We start from the raw sequence: 14,120 nt of genomic DNA, 5'->3' as shown, positions 1-14,120 counted from the left end.
CTCGCACCTGGCCGACGCCAGTTTGTGTTGGGAATTTGAGGAGCAGCATGTGTGGCGATAGTATGGCCTTCATTCGGGTTAGAGTTGGCTTGCCGATGATGGCGTTGTAAGCCGTTGGACAATCGACTACCAGAAAGTGAGTGTAGACAATTATTCTTCTGGGAGCAGCGCCGATGGCAAGGGGAAGTTGGATGCTTCCGATTAGTTCTATAACGTCATCGGAGAAACTTAAAAGAGGGGTGATGTCTTCATTGAGGCATTGGTGCTCGATTCAGAGGCTCTTGTAGGCATCGACGAAGAGTACGTTGATTGAACTACTAGTGTCGATGAGAGGATTCGACCCACGTCGAAATCAGCAATGCCGGCTCTGATGATCATAGGATCAGAGTGAGGAAAGATGATACCTTTTTCTTCTTCTTCAGAGAATATGAGGGTGCCGAATGGCAAGCATGTAGTTCTTGATCGACCGGTTGCTAGAATCGGTGATCAATGCTCCGCCACTGATCATGTTAATCTGTCGATTGTTTGGCTGCTCGGGGCTGGTCGTGTACCTAGATATTGCCTTCATTGATCAGGTGTTCAACAATTTTACGAAGGGCGATGCACGATTCTGTGTCGTGGCCATTGTATTGATGATATCAGCAGAATATTCTTGTGTCCTTGTCGCTCGAACAAGGAAGTTTCCTACTATATGACTTTGGTATCATCTGGTTTTCGTTTACGAGAATGTACTCATAGGTGGTGTTGAGTAAGGTGAATACCTCAGCTTGCCGATCTTTTGTGTTTTTGAAGTTGGTTCGGCCTTCAGACTCTTTACCACGCTTGTTCCCATCTGGCCGACCCTGAAAGTCGTCCCTCCTCTTGCCTCCTATGAAAGGAGTGGACCCCGAGGGTGCCGTTCGGAAGAGGATGGGGTGGTTTGCTTGGGCAGATGGGAAACGGTCGTGGGCTCAATCCTTAGGCCGATCAGTAGGTGTCGATGGAGGGATGGGCGCTGAAGGCTCTCCCTTGGAGTTGAAGTGCTCGGCTTTGGCATGTATTGCCGTCTGTGTCATCAGTTCACTATAGGTCGTCCAGTTGTTACTGTGGACTAAGTAGCGAAATTGTGATGCACAGAGGCCACTTCTAAAGGCGCTGAACGCCGTTCAGTAGTCCGTTTTGTTACATTGAGAATATTCGTTGTTGAATCTAACCGCATATTCCCTTAAGGGTTCGTTGTCTCTTTGTCGGATGGTGTAGAGGTCGTCGGCAGAGTACAATCGATCAGTCTGTATCATAAAATGATTGAGGAAATCTATTTTAAGTTATCGAAAGAGTCAACTGTACCTGGCTCCAGTAGGTAAAAGCAGTTTAAGACGGCTTATCGGTAAGTCCTTTGCATCCTAATGCAGATTAAAAGGTATGTACGTGAGTGACAGGGTCCTCTACCCCTATGTAGAACGATATTCGAAGTTGTTGGACATCATTCTCGTGTTTGAAGGCTCGGATCCGGTCGGTGTATGGTCCTGGCTGGATCTTACCCCAAGCCGAAGTCCGAGATTGGTTATGTTCTTCCTCGATTCGGTTGATCTTCTAGAGGAAGAGGCGGATAATAGGATCGGCATGGGGCATGTTGCCGCAGAAGGCTTATGTTCCCTGGGGAGTGGCTGGCTGGTGACCTGCTGTTCGACCAGAGGTCCTGACAAGATGGCTACGCCTATCGTCTTCTGTTGCTATCCGGTTGTTCTGATGGCGAGATTCTCTAGGCTCTGCCAATCGGTAAGAAGCTGCTGTTTCGGGAGAAGTTGGGACATAGTCTGATTCGTCTGTTTCCCCCAGGCCGATTGTGCTGTATTTTCGGTGGGGAGGGGACTTCGGTCCAAGAACGTTCAAACGTCGATCGTCAATCTTGGCCTGAACCTAGATTAGAGATGGTTGGCATCCTTGCGTCGATCGTTGAGCCTATCTCGGCAGTCGGAGTAGACTCGGTATTCTTGGTGCCGATTGTCAAGAGAGGGCACGAACAGTCGACGTGAGGCAAAAGGTCTGGCTTTGGGCCGTTCTTTTTCCCTGCCGCGACCTCTAGGCTTCGGAATGACTGTTCCTGCCAGAGGGTTGTGGTTTACTCTAGATCGTCCCGTAATTAAGTCGAATGTGATTGCTGATCGTAGAGTTCCCTTCGGATGTCATCTAGTTTGGAAGATAAGAGGTTGTTGTGCTCCTGCATCTTCGCCATTTCTTGTTGTAAGGCTTCCATTCGAGCATCTCCGTTCGCGATGTGTTTGGCGGGGGAGCGGGGCTTACTCAATTGGCAAGGCCGAGGATGGGACCATCGGTAGCTAGGGATTTTGGTGGATTCATTTTCACTCAAGAGAGATATGGGCCAATTGATGATCAAAGATTCCCACAGACGGCGCCAATCTGTTCGCGCTAAAACTAAACAGATAGAGATAAGGCTCACTTACAGGTGATGTGGATGGTTTGGACCCGATGAGCCTTCGGTCCGTGGTGTCCTTTCTCGAGGCACGATGCTGGATTCGGCCTGAGGGAAGAAACGGCATGTGAGGTCTAAAGCACATGTGTGGTGCCGGCTGAAGACCCTCCGATGCCAAAGTTAGTAACTAAGAGCGATTCATTGACAATGTGAAAACACAAGTCAAGTAAACAGTCTTACCTTTTGGCTGGGCCAATGGGCTTTATTTATAGAGGGTGTTAGGTGATCACTTAGTAATTAGTTTCGATGTGGTACTTGTGGGAGAGTCTTCGGCGGTCGACACGTGCCCTGACAGGTCTTGGCGGGAGTTCCGAAGTTATCTTGCGGAATAGGGAGGGCGTGCTGAATGATTGTTCGGCACCAAGTACCGAAGATATTTCTAAAGGAATCGGTCGTAAGCACTTGCCGATTTGATGAACATGTATGAATCGGTGGTGTATGTCAATTGGTTATTCAGCGTGGCTCAATGGGTTGGCCTTAATCCTGTTCACTTTCCACGTGTCATGATGTGAGTGGGGGGTCAGATATGGTACAAACAACCTCAATACCTACGAATTAGTTATGATCTCTGTCTATTAGCCACCAATACCTACACCCCAGTTCACTACTACAAAAAGTGAAAAAGACGACCAGAAAACAACGACGGTCCAAGTGAAAACCGTCGTAGTTTATAAAAAGACGACGGTTCTAAAAACACCGTCGTGTAATACAACCTTAGACAACTAAAAAATGGAGATTCAAATGGCTGTTCAAAAACAACGACGTACATAATTAAACAACCGACGTCTATTTGAAACAGATTTCCGCAGTGTAAAATCAATGCCAACAAAGAACGGCAGAAGTTATGAATCGACCGACGTAGAAAGTAAAGACAACGATTTCAATAAAAACTGTCGTTTTGCTCATAAAATAACACGACGAGGTTTTCGTATAAGACGCCGTATAATTACAAACAAATCCACGGCTTTAAAATACAAAATATCGCCGTATTAAATTAATTTACAACGACGGAAAATATAAATATATCGACGTCATTCTCGTATAGTTCTACGACGTTATCTTTAAATCGTACAATAAAATTTAACGTCGTATTTATTCATTTTATACGTCGTACCTTTAATTTTAACGGTCGTCTTAATAAGAATTTTTGTTAACAATTTTTTTTCTTTGATTTTCTTATCCTACGTCGGTAGATCTACTTAATGACAAGAATTGAAATAACCACGACGGTTTATATAGAACACCGCCGACATAATCATATTTGTCTGAGATCCCAAGGGTTACGAAATCTTACCAGATGGAACTCTGTTCCACATCATAATCTTAACAGATGACACAGATTTGCAAATATTGCGTCGTGTTAGTTTACAAATTCTAGAACATTAATTTCCCTCATTTTAAATTTCCTCGGGAAAGAAAAATCTATTTATCACGCTTTGTAATTGAAAACTAAAACTGAAAGAATACGGGAAAAAAAAAACTCTATTTATAATTTAAAAATAAAATCCACGTCGGTTGTAGTACACTTAACGACGTTTAACAAAATAATCTACGTCGGTAATTATAAATCTACCGCCATCTTACCTTAATATAGACGACGAGAAAAGACGACGGTAGAACAGAAAACCGCCGTTGTTTCAGTTTCTTTAACAGTTTGGTCCTTTATCTTTCTGCAGGACTTGTATAGTTCAAAGCATTGACAATGTCTTCATCATATCTCCCAGAAACTACTGATTCAATTGCTCATGCTTTAGAGGCCATCTGAAGCCATTTCTATTCTTTATCGCATTCTTGAAACCCATCTTCTTCTTCTGAAGCTCTACAGATAAAGGAAGAGGCTATCACAAATCCGACGGATCTTCTTAGGCAAGAAAATCAAGCAGAGGATCAGGCACATCTGATCTTCAGATTTCCCTGAGAAGCGAGCTTTCCTTCGACAGCGAGTGGAGGCCAGGCTTGCATCTCTTTTGATGGAAAGCAAGGGGTATTCAGAAGCACTAAGTGTCCTATCAGGCTTGATCAAGGAAGTGAGAAGGCTAGTTGACAAGCTTCTTCTTGTGGACATATATTTGATGCGAGTAAGCTCAATTTCTCTTTGAGAAAGACATCCAAATTATTGTCTTTGAGACATGAGAGACTGAGAGAGGAAGAACTTGGAACCTTAAATGTAAACCGAAAATGAATGAAAGCGACAAATTTATAGAATAAATTTTTAAAACCAACGGCGGTCCTTACAAAAAAACCGCCGTTTAAATTGTAAAATCAACGTCGGTATGATCGACGTATATTACAGAAATCCACGTCGGTAAATTAATAAAAACGACGTGTTAAATAATCTACCATGACGCGAGTTATTACTTATGTACTTTAATTTTTGAGTTTACTACGACGGTACCTACAAACTACTGTCGTATTTATTTACCACGTCCGAAGTTAAATGTACCGTCGTATTTTGTAATTTATACGTCGTAGTTATATGTAACCGCCGTATTATTTTTTTGAAATGGTTTTATATGTAAGCAACTTTTCGTCTACTTGACTTACACATTCGTTGTTTTTATATTCTTATTTTATTTAAATCTGTCATCCAAAAAAGAAACTTTACATATTGCAGAATATTAATTTCCTTCGTTTTAAATTTCCTTCGGAAAAAAAACTCTATTTATAACGCACTGTAATTGAAAAATAAACTGAAAGGTCACGGGAAAAAAAATTCTATTCATAATTTAAAAATTAAAATCCACGTCGGTTATATTAAACCTAACGACGTTAAATGAAATGATTCCACGTCGAACGAAAAATATTTCGTCGTGTTAGTTAAAAACGACGTAGTTAAATGTAACCGCCGTATTATTTTTTTGAAATGGTTTTATATGTAAGCGACTTTTCGACTTATACATGCACTGTTTCCAAACCCGATTAAAAATTTCAATCTCCCAGAGAAACCTTTTCGTCTTTTTTCCTTGTCAGAGCATTGTCAGAGTTTCTCATCGTCTTCCTCTCGTCTTCTTCGTCGTCTCTGAACTTAAACATCGATCATCTTCCTCTTGCTTTCATTGCACGCAAAAGGTAAGCTTTCATTTTCACTATTTTGGTTACTGTTTTGCATGCTCATACGTTTTTTGTTTGAAAAATCTTTTTACCTTTTTTCTGGCCAAAATCATTTTACTTCTTTCCAAGTTTGATAAAATATACAGACAAAGAGGGAAAGTTTCCAACTTTGAAGACAACTACCTCAACTAAATAAGACGACGGTAGACCACGACGGTTCGTCAGTTGTTCTAGCGTCGTCTGAAAATTGACAAAGTTGTTTTTAAAATAATAGTCTTTTTTTATATGCTTGTTTAATTGCAGGTTTGATTTCTCTGAACAATGGTTTTTGTTTTTCCCTTATTTGATAAAATATAAAGAAAAAGAAACTAGGGTTGGTATCTAATATAGACGACAAAATACCTTATTGTTTTACGTCGTGTGAATGTTAATACCACGACGGTGTATTACTATTAACGTCGTATGAACATAAATACCACGACGTTATATAAATAATAGTTTACCACGACGGTGTATTACTATTGACGTCGTGTGAACATATGTACCACGACGTTATATAAATAATAGTTTTAAACATTTATTACGTCTGAGATTATTTCATTGCGTCGTCTAAAATCATATCATACGTCGTATTTTTTTAATACCGTCGTTTGTGTTCTTAATGTTTTCCTGAAATATTTTCACTTGCAGTTTTGTCTGTTAAAATGGTTTCTCAACAACAAACTAAGGATTCTGGCTCCAAGAAGCTTGGAATGGTAGCTCCTCAAGACAAGTCTTCGAAGGAGATGAAGTCTTCGACGAAGATGAAGTTTGCTTCATCATCTGCTGAGACAGAACCAACCAGCCAGACAACAATCTCTGATGATTCAAAGACTGGTCGAGGTATGAGCACAATGCCTCGTGTTGTGAAGAGAAAGCTTCAGAAACTGAGGCCAATTGTTGAGTACAATAAAAGGGGGAAAGGTGTTGGCCAAGCACATATTGAGATGCAGTCGTATATTGGTGTGTTGGCACGCTCCAGGATCCCACTTGTGGACAAGAAATGGTCCCAAATCCCCAAGGATATAAAGGAGCAGATTTGGGAAGCAGTTGACATAGCTTTTGTCGTAGGCCAAGGGGGCAAGACCTCTGTTTTAGCTTCTGCTTCCAAGAAATGGAAGGATTTCAAGTCTACACTAACGAGGCATTATATCCTTCCATACACCAATGACAGGGAGAAATTAAGCCAACCCCCTGAAACATATAAATTCATAGAGAAAGCACAATGGGATGCCTTTGTAGCTTCAAGGCTATCCAAAGATTTTGAGTCTGTGCATTCTCAACATGCACAGATTAGGGAGAAACTCGAGTACAATCATCGATTGTCTCGAAAAGGATATGCTGGATTGGAGGATCAATTGGAGGAAACCATGCCTGGGGTAGAAATTGATCGATCTACCTTATGGAAGAGAGCTAGACAGGACAAACATGGTAACATCCCTGATCCAAAGGTGGCAGAGAAAGCAAAATTAATTGTAAGCCTACTATCACTCTGTTTTAAATTTTTATTAAACTGTGAATTATTCTTATTACGTCGTATGTTATATTTTTCGTCGTGTGAATGATATTACCACGTCGAAACTTTTTTAAAAACGTCGTTAACGGTCTAAATAGGAATCACTACTCTGTTTTCTTTAATTATAGCATAAGAAGTCGGTTGTTTATTCATTTCGTCGTTTTAAATAAATAACCACGTCGGTATAACTACCGTCGTGATAAGTTATAATAACGTCGGTTTATACGTTATTGCGTCGTGTGAAATTATATAATACGTCGTTTGTACATAAATAACCGTCGTGTGTTTTTTTGTTTATCTTTGTTTTAGGATGAATTGCAGAAACAAGTCTCGGAAGGCAAAGTCAGAGTAGATGGCAGCAATGATGTGCTGACCATGGCTTTGGGCCCCGAGCATCCAGGCAGAGTGAGGGGAGTTGGTGCTGGTGTTTCCCCAAGGCAATATTTCAATTTGCCCAAACCACAGAGGGTGAGCTTTGACGACCGTTTGAAGGACAGTTTAAGAGTTCTCCTTCAAGAAGAGACTAAAAAGATGGAGGCTAAGGCAAGGGAAGAGGCCTTAAGGATGGAGACTAGGACAAAACAATTGGTAGAGGCTGAGAGGGAGCATTTCCTGAGTCAGCTTTCCCAATTAATTCCCAATTTTGATCCAAGAATGCTTAAACCAAGAATTAGCCAAAGCCCCAAAAATCCAATGTCTGACAAAGCTAGCTGCTCTGGAGGTGATGTGAGATCCCTACATTTGGAGGATGATACTGCCAAAATGGGGAAACATCAGCCAGATGAAGAGAAGGAAGAAGAAAAAAGAGATGAAGAGAAGGAAGAAGAAAAGGAGAAAGAAGATGAAGAAAAGCATGACGACAAGGTATGTTCACATAACTTTGCCTTTTTTATTTGTTTTTCAAAATTTCAGACGTTGATATTTTTATTTAATCCGTCGTTTGTTTAAAACTTAGACGGCGGACTTTTTTTAAGACGTAATAAAATATTTAAACGACGGTTTTTGCACCGTCGTTTAAATGGTTTCAGACGACGCTTTATTCATAAAACCGTCGTCTTTATTGAATTACCACGACAGTTTTTTCACCGTCGTTTAAATACTTTTAAGACGACGTTTTATTCCTTAAACCGTCGTCTTTATTGAATTACCACGTCATTTTTTTTATTTCTTTAAACAGGTTATTGAAGTTGGTGCTTATTCAAATATGGAGGCGCCATCTTCTTTAAAAACCCTTTGTCGTTTTGTGGAAACGACACTCCTGCCTGAGGATAAGACACTCCAATTTACAATTGATAAGGAGGTGTTTGGTGGTGAGCGCGATACCTTCCTCCTGCCTGAAGATATTACACAATTTGCAGGCATGGAAGAAATTGGAGCTACTGTATTGGCTGTATATATGAGGTTTGTACTTCTAAAATAATACCTCGTTGGTTTATATATTGCGTCGTCTTAACTAACTAACCACGTCGTCTTAACTAACTACCGTCGTGATAAATATATTATAACGTCCTCATCTATTTCAGTACGTCGTGTGAAATATTATAATACGTCGTTTTTTATACATAACCGTCGTGTTTGTTTGTGCTGACTTGTTTATATTATTTTATGTATTTAGGTACTTACACGATGTTTTGAAACAAGCCAATATGTGCAGCATGGTTGGCTTTATCGACCCTGCTACAGTTAGTGCCAACTCTGGCACAATAACTGAAAGATCACGACTGGTAGCAGCTCGACTTCAGAAGACAGACGGTGAACAGATTTTCATGATGCCTTACAATCCAGGGTTAGTCTCCTTAGGATTTTGTTTTTATGATTTTCAATAAATGACAGCTTATAAACTAACCACGTCGGTGTTTTATTTTATTTAGTCGTTTGAAACTACTAACCACGTCGGTATTTATTTATCGTCGTGATAAATATATAATGTCGTCGTTATCTACTTTATTTCGTCGTGTGAAATACTATAATACGTCGTTTTTGAAAATAACCGTCGTTTTTATATTAATTTTGTGCAGCCGTCATTGGATCTTGCTGATTGTAAGAGCAAAGAAGGAGACCGTCTATTTTCTGGATCCTCTGCCAGGTCATCGTGTGGTCGACGAAGAGGCGAAAAACATCGTGAACAGTGCTTTAAAAATATATAATACCCACATAGCCCGAGCAGGACGTAAAAATGTAATTTGGAAAACTCTCTGAGGCACACCAAAGCAACCCAGCAATGTCGAATGCGGGTATTATGTGATGCGCTTCATGAGGGACATCATCATGGATCCTTCCTTGGGGTTTGAGAATAAGGTAAGAAGAAATTACCTTCATACATTTCACATCGTTTTTTGTATTATCAACGACGGTCATGTAAAATTAACGTCGTTGAATGGATATACTACGTCGGTTATGAAAAATATCGTCGTCTGTGATTGAATTTCTTTTTATTTATAAACCCTAATAGTCATTGTTTATGCAGTATGCCAAGGGAAACCAGGAAGCTTCATACCCCCAAGAAGCCATTGATGAAGTCCGGAATGAATGGGCAGAGTTTGTTTTCCAAATTATTAAACAGGGCAATTATTGAACACTTGATATTTATGTATAATGTACAAATTTTCTCTATAATATGTAATGTAAAAATTTGTTGAGGTTTTCTTAAATTAAAAAAAAAACAAACATACAAATTGCTTAACCGACGTGTAATACTTTTCCAACGACCTAATAAAGTCAAAAACCGTCGTATTTTGTTGTTTCGTGTTTTAAACAAATACGACGTAAAAATATAGTTAGAAGACGTTCTTTGAACAATTGAGTCGTTTATGGTTTACAACATCTTCAATTTCTTAAGGGTTCAGGGTATCATCGACGACGTTTATGTAACGACAGCGGTTAAGTCGTGGAATATATATTTTACGTCGTATAGTTAAATAGCCGCCATGGTTTCTCATTTTAACGACGTCATTTTAACGACTTAGTAGTCTATTACAATTTACAACGTCTACAATTTATTAACACCGACGTGGTTTGTTGTTGTGGTAAGAATATTTTATTATTTTTATATCAAAATATTCAAAATAAATTTAAAATAAATCAGAAAATTGAAAAGTCAACTCGTATGAAGTCATTGATATATTTTCTTCCACATAAACCTTGAAAAAATTCATTTTGAATAACAAAAATTTAAAATGACCATCCAAAACAAAATTGTTTTGATGAGTCATAAAATCACTTCTAGTTTTATGGTTTAGGGTTTAGAGTCTAGGGTTTAGAGATTAGGGTTGTTATTTATTGGGGTTTATTTTTAAAGTATAATTTTTGGGTAGTCTAGGGTATATGTTAGGCTTTAAAACCATAAAACCTTTTATAAACTTAATTTTTAAATTGTATAATTTAGTTTTATGGGTTTAGGGTATTAATTTTTAACGACGGTGGTTGCGTCGTGGAATACATATTTTACGTCGTACAGAAAAACATACGACATGGTTTACGCTTTAAACGATGTCATTTTAATATGTAAGTCGGTTTATATAATTTACAACGTCTTTAATTTCTTAACACCGATGTGGTTTTTCAGTCGTCGTTATATAAAAAATTCAAAATTAATTTAAAATTAATCCGAAAAATGAAGCTTCAAAATGAACGGCCTTACGTTCTTAATCCGAAAAATGAAGTTTCCATCGTGGAATATTAAATTTACGTCGGTACTTGTAGAACTTTCGCCTTGGTTTTTCTTTCGACGTTTTAAAACGCGCGAGCTCTAAAAATTTTCGCGCGACCTAAATGTTTTTAGACTTGGCTCTTATTCTTATACTTCGAACCCTGAAACCTAAAATTTTCAGATTTCGCGCGACATAACATTTCGCTCTCTCACTTCTGCTCTAATTAAAAGTTGCACTCTGCAAATAGTACCTACGAAGGAAGAAACTGATAATGAAGATGGGGATTCGAGTGATGATTCTAGTAACGATTCAATGATATTAGGTTGTTTTGTTAAAGGGTTTTATGTGTATGCTTTGCGATCTGTTAATAATGTGCTTATAGGTATGGGTTCATGGATTTTCTGTTTAATGGGTTCATGGATTACATTATCTGTTATGTTGAATTGGGAATGGATTTAATTTTGTCGTATCTTTTAATCACCCTATGTTATGTTGAATTGGGAATGGATTTATTGTTTTCATGCTTGGTTTCATGTATATGTTGGTTTCTTGCTTGGTTTCATATATATGTTGTGTTCTTAATGGGTTTTGTGTTCTTGAAAATAAACTGAGACACGACGAATTTTAAGGCATACGACGACGATTACACGACGATTTTTTAAACTACCGTCGTTGTATTACTTATACACGACGGTTTTTTCATAAACCGTCGTTTGTATTACTTATAATAGACGACGTCTGTTGAATGTTGACACATTTGATGAACTGGTGGGTGAGTTAGGCGGTCAAAATATTCGAGATGGGTGTGAAGATATATGGATTGAATGATGCTTATGTAATTGGCAGTGTATGACATTAATTTTGTAATATATTGTAATGTGATTTCTTCACTTTCTACGTTCAAATAAAACATGACGTTATTGTGAACCAGTTATTCAGCATATTTACCGACGTCTTAAAGCAACGTAACAATGAAGAACCACGACGCTATTGTGAAGCAATTATTCAGGATATCACGTCGGGGAAGGATTAAGAACCGCCATGTAATTCAAAATAACACGACTCCAATCCCATAATACCGACGTCTAAAAAACGAGATATATAATCTGAACGTTAAAAAATACGACGTCATCATACATTTTCCACGTCGCCAGTTCTTTTATAAACGAAGAGGAACGAAATGAATTCCGACGGAAATTCATTATAACCGCCGTCTAATAACAATTAAACGACGTTATTTGTAATACGGCTCTCATCATAATCAACGCCGTCTATATGTTCTGTAATACGGCTCTCATTTATTTGGAACCGACGTTGTTTAGAAGTTCAACGTCGTCTATATTATTAAGTGCGTCGTGAGTAATGATGATAGATATAAATACAACGTCGACTATATAAATGCCACCGACGTTGTTTCGCATTTCAACGTCAACTGTATAAATACATACGTCGTAAATAATGACACTGACAACTATTTCCACGTCATCTTTTTTAGAAAAATCGAAGTGGAAAATTTATTTCACGACGGTTGTTTGTAAATAAGAGACGTAGTATATTTCAATAACGTCGTCTTCTCATGTATTTAAAGACGTCATATTTTTTCTTGTCGTGTAAATTATATTTAACGGCGTAGTATTTTAGTTGTCGTCGTTGTATGTATATCTTGCGGCCTTGTTCTTTTAACATGTGTCATATTTTTCCTTTTTAACGACGGTGATTTGTTTGAGTTGGTCGTCTATTCTCATCCTCGACTATTTTCTAGAACTTTAGCAGACTAAACACGTCTGTTTTTATTGTTTTCCGACGTTGTTTTATTTAACAACGTCTAATATTTATCGTCGTTGTTTGTTTCTGAAAATATGACGTATAAATTTTGTAATACGACTCTCATATATTTGTAACCGACGTTGTTTCGTTTTTCAACGTCTACTCTATAAATACATACGTCGTAAATAATGACACTGACAACTATTTTCACGTCATCTTTTATCGAAAAATCGAAGTGAAAAATTAATTTTACGACGGCTGTTTTTATATATGCGACGTAGTAGGTATCAATAACGTCGTCTTCTAATGTATTTAAAGACGTCAAATTTTTTCTTGTCGTGAAAATGATATTTAACGGCGTCGTATTTTTATTTTCGTCGTTGTATGTCTATCTTGCGGCCTTGTTCTCTTAATATGTGTCATATTTTTCCTTTTTAACGACGGTTTGTTTAGAGAGTTGGTCGTCTATTCTCATCCTCGACTGCTTTTTTAGATCTTTTTGCAGTACAAAGACGTCGTTTTGTATTTGTTGATGACGTTGTATATTTTAACAACGACGGTGATTTAGCGTCGTGGTTTATGAGGGAAAAGATGACGGTGGATTCCACGACCATTGAAAAACCGAATACACGACGGTGATTTACCGTCGTCTTTTTGCTTTTTTGTAGTAGTGGTTATGATCTCTGTCTATTAGCCAAAACCCAATTACCTGTACAACAGGAACTAAGATGTCTAAGATTTTGGAAAGCCCAATTATATTCTCTAATCTAACCTGAAGATCTAGAAAATCAAGAACTAAGATGTCTAAGAATTTTGAAACCTTGTGGCTGCGTCTCAATTTTCTACAACGAAAGAGCATGACTATATGGGATCAACCTTGATTTTGGTGATCTATCGTTCTCCCTCCTTCAGTTTCCGTGTTTACATAATGGTGTGAGTTGTAAATACATAAAAATTGGTGGACATAGTATTTGCTTAGGTGGCTACACGACTGGGCCTGAGGACTGGAATTAATAGGTAACAACTAGTGTCCTGCAATCAAACTATATTTCTGAAATTGGACCCATATCTCAGAGCCTCTAATAATTTTATATCTCTAAGCAAATTATCAAAGTCACATGTATACTTTGTGAAGCAGTTGGCCGATATATCTTTCCCTAATAGTGTGAATGAAGCATTGGAAGACTCAAAATGGAAATAAGTCATGAATGAAGAAATGAGAGCCCTCCAGAAGAATGCCACATGGGAGCTCGTACCTTTATTTCACGGAAAAAAGATAGTGGGATGCATGTGGATCTATAACGTAAAACTTAAAGCAGATGGATCCATTGAAAGATATAAAGCTAGATTGGTGGGGAAAGGGTATACACAATGGTATGGGGTGGACTACCAGGAGACCTTTGCCTCGGTAGCCAAGATCAACACTATTAGAGTCTTACTGTCCCTAGCAGTAACTCTAGATTGGCCACTACATCAGTTCAATTTTTAAAATGCATTCTTATTGCAGACTTGGAAAAAGAGGTATACATAGATTTACCACCAGGATGTAATTTAGCTCCTGATTAGAAGAATCAAGTTCGCAAACTCAAAAAGTCATTATATGGGTTAAAACAATCTCTTAGGG

This window comes from Prunus persica, chromosome G1, assembly GCF_000346465.2.
Source record: "Prunus persica cultivar Lovell chromosome G1, Prunus_persica_NCBIv2, whole genome shotgun sequence".
In the NCBI taxonomy this organism is placed as follows: domain Eukaryota; kingdom Viridiplantae; phylum Streptophyta; class Magnoliopsida; order Rosales; family Rosaceae; genus Prunus; species Prunus persica.
This window is presented reverse-complemented; position numbering follows the sequence as displayed.